Below are 4,068 nucleotides of genomic sequence, written 5' to 3'. Positions count from 1 at the left end.
CGGGGCAAGGGGAGAGTGGGGAGCTAAAGCTAATTGCATTTCCCACTGATGGGAGCGTTAGCCTAAAACAAACTTGCGCTTGAAAATGAATCGAAAGCACAAACTAACAAAAACCAGGTCTTTGTTAACATTCAAAGGGTGAATTAATAATCATCATTGCCACTATTTAAACAAATTATACCTAAATCTTCTGGTACATGAGAGATCGCTACTGTTTACTTTTTCTGCTTTCTCACCAGCATAACAGCCTCTGGTTTGACAGAGCAGATTTTCTGGTATTACAATGCTTTTATCCTAGTTTTAACACCTTGTCTGGATTCCTCTTGAGAATTTGCTGATATTTCGTTAGAAGAGAAAATGAGAGGGAATTTTAAAGTGGCCCCCATAATCGAAACTGAATCCAACAGAAACAACCCTTCAGCTTTTGAACAATATCAGTTATTAAGCATACAATTAGTGAAAAAAAAATTAGCACAAATGGACTAATTTGACCAAATTATGCATCTGTTTTGTCTTAAAAGTAAAAATCTAATTAAAAGGATAATCTAGTTACTGAACTATTAACTACCCTCTGATAAATAAGGAAGCAGCTGGGAGATATGTTTAACCAAGGGTGAGGGAGGTGGGGCTAATGTCAGATTTTTATTGTCTACTTTGCATTATCCAAACCTGAGAGACTTTCCCAGAGTTCATGTTCTTTGTCTCCATATCTAGCCTGGAACCCTGAGTGCTTGCTAAAATTCAGAGTTATTTCTTCTAAAAAGGAGCCAGTTTATCAAACCACGCAGGTTACATCTCATTTTCATATAAATTTAAGTACTGTTTCATTCCAAAGAAATTGGATAAATTAAAACACACACCCACACCCTGCTTTATCATATCCTGTTTCTGAAGCTTGAAAGTAAGATTTTTGTGGATTCAGAGACTTCAAATGATGCAAGGGGGTTTATATTTTGGTATGCTCTTTGCAAGAGGCATTATAGTAATTCATTCTCTTTCAATGTACAATTGATATCATACGTACAATGCATGCATATACACAACATCTGCTAACTCTGTCTTCATGTTTGATGTCGAGAGGATATAAATAATCTCAGCACAGATATGTCTGTGATTCTGCCTGTATGACTGTGAGTGAGTGAGTGAGTGTGTTTGTGTGTGACAGAGGGGAGTCGGGCAGGGAGAGTGAAAAAGCATACAGTCATGCATCTCTTCGTCATTTCATCCAAATAGACTTCTAACTAGAGCCCTAACTCAAGAAATGAATTGCATTGATCTGGTATTTATAATAGGGCAATCTTGAGTTTTTAGCGGGACGAGATACCAAAGGGAAATTACATCATTGCCAGGAACCTTCTCTCTCCACCCTGCTTTCGGTAATTTTTCCCACCTCTTCCTTTCAATTTGCAAAACCAAACAAGTGTGCAATTAAGAGAAATGTATATATCTATTATGCCCTGTACGTGTTTTTAGCACCTAATAAGTATACCATTAGCAACAGAAGAATTAGCCATGGAATGGCTGACTAACATTCTGCCATTTCATTCAGAAAAGATCATTCTATTCTGATTTAAATGTATATTTCTAGGGCAGATGCTACAATGCGTGAGAGAGAGAACCAACTAAACTAATAAAATCAGCTCGACTTCTAAAATAATGAGAAGCTGCAACTCCACATTAACACTTTCATTTTCTCACCACAACTAGAATTCTCACTGAAAAATCCAGAGATTTGGAATGGGTCCTACTCTACCACAAAGTCTTAGACACTGTTCTTAGAAAGAGGAAACTGAATTTTCTCCGAACTCTGTTCTCGGAGGATATGAGTATAAATGAAAGAAGAAACGTATTCTGTCCAGTAGCAAAAGAACATTAGATAGCTGTTTGCCTTGCTGCATTTATGCTGCGTTTATGTATGTGTGTATATTGCCATATACATCCATCTGTCTGTCTTAGGGCTTCTTGGTCTAGACTGCTCTAGACTGCTCTGTCTGCCTCTAAGATTCTTGGAGGACAACTTACACATCAGCATTTACATCTGAAGGCAGATCATTCTGAACTGAACTCTCTTCTTGTGACCCAAGGCTCCTCCTTATGATCCCCACTTGTATCCACAGCCAGAGCTTTCTGAGAAAACTTTAACCTTCAAGCTCCCTTTGTCCCATATTGCCGTGCTCTGTTAATTGTCCTAGTCACATCGCCTGTGAATCTGATCTGAGGGGCGACAAGTGCTGTGTGTGCCACTCCTCATCATCTCCATGAAAAAATCAAAGGTGGGCATTTCACCCCAAGAAGACAATGCTTCCAAATGTTTTAAATGGCTACGTGGAAAAGAAGCTCTGTATCATCTTGTCTTTTTATTTTTTTCTTCTCCCCTCAAAATACTGGCTGATGAAAGTTACTACTTGTATTTTTTAAAATCTAGTTTTGGATCTTAGCTAAATCTCAACACATTTTTACATGGTTTAATTTGACCTTCCTTCTGTAAGATCTAGTTCACTAATGGTCACCACAAGGTTGCTAGGATATTCTCCAAAAGCATTAAGCATAAGAATATACATATCCCATTGTGTCAACGTTGTCATCAGGAACTCTAGCTCCCGTAACCCTAATGCATGACAGCCAACAATACTCCTTCCCCATCTAAAGGTGGCCAAGGTCTTTATGTCAGGCCTCTGGCCTGTCCTATGAAACTGTCCTTATTCCTGTGGTAAAGGCAAAAGAACCCTAGTATATCAGAGCCATTTTCCAATATAGCCCAAACCAATGGTCACTTCCAGTGTCACTGGCAATAACTCCTTTCTATTTCATCGGCAGCTATTAGACTACAATATATCCTGCATAGACTGGTTATGTTAATCAATGAATGATGCCTTAATGGCAACCCAATGCCCACAGCAGACTTGAGGATGAGGTGTTGTCAGAGCAGCTAGCAGATTGAGGGTCCCTCGCGGCTGAATGACAGAGACTCCCCGGGACTGTCATCAACTCTAGGATGGACAAGTTAGGGCTTTTTGACTTCTAGGGGCAGGTCTAGGGTTTCTCCCACACAGAGGGTCCAGGGGCAAACCAGATTTTCTTCCTGTTCACCATACTTCATCATCTGATCGCCAAAACGCTTAACGTGTATTTCCAGAAAAATGAGGGCAGATGGTCAGAAAAAAGTGACAAATGGGGGGGGGCTGCATTTCACACAGTTGTTTATAACAAACCAAGTCTGCAGTGCTGCACTGGGAGTCGCAGTACAGGGGGGGAAATGTATGCAGGCAACAGGGAGTTAAGTAAATAATTTTTTTCTTTCCTTTGTCGATGTGTTTAGTTCTCTTCCTGCCAAGATTCATCTCACTCTGCTATCTTGTGAGAGACACATATGGTGCAGTGAAATTGCCATCCAAGAAAGCATGTCCCAGCCTGTTGAGACATCATCAAATAAGATTAAAGCAAAGTAAAAATAAAAAGATAGAACGATTTTTTTTTTCCTTTTCCTTGTACAGAGAACGTCTGATGAAAGCCACTGAGGTACTTGAATTGCTTCTAAAGGTTTTGCAGCCATTTCTTTACTTTGGATGGTTAAGAAAAAGCCAGGAATAACACGACAATATCTTCTTTTCTTTCTCCAAGTTAGTGGGAGGAAAATGTGCTTTATAATAAACCAGATGTATATAAATAAAATGCAATATTGCCTTGGGCACTTCTGTTGCAAATAACACTAAAACCTGCTGTAGACAGACCTCAGTCTTCACTTTCCCTTCTCTCTGGATTCTGTGGATTCATATTTTTCACAGTGGTGCGGAATAAAACTTCCATTTTCTCACATTAGTTATTATATTAAGATTCTCTTTATGGCGAAGTGTTGCTAATGTCAGGTTGTTGCAGACTTCGATAGAGGAAGGACTGAATCTCATCTTCACCCGATCAATGATCCTGTTTCCCTCTTCTGTTAATACCTAGGAGATGCAGGACGTAACAGTAACTGCTTATCCTTACCAGCGTCTTCTCATGGCCAGCCTACCAGAGACAGCGCACAGCCGTGAAAGGACAGGCCCCCCCCCCCCTGTCTCTCCTCCC

The sequence above is a fragment of the Tupaia chinensis genome, unplaced genomic scaffold, assembly GCF_000334495.1.
Source record: "Tupaia chinensis unplaced genomic scaffold, TupChi_1.0 Scaffold000523_1, whole genome shotgun sequence".
NCBI lineage: Eukaryota > Metazoa > Chordata > Mammalia > Scandentia > Tupaiidae > Tupaia > Tupaia belangeri.
Note: the sequence above shows the minus strand (reverse complement) of the source record.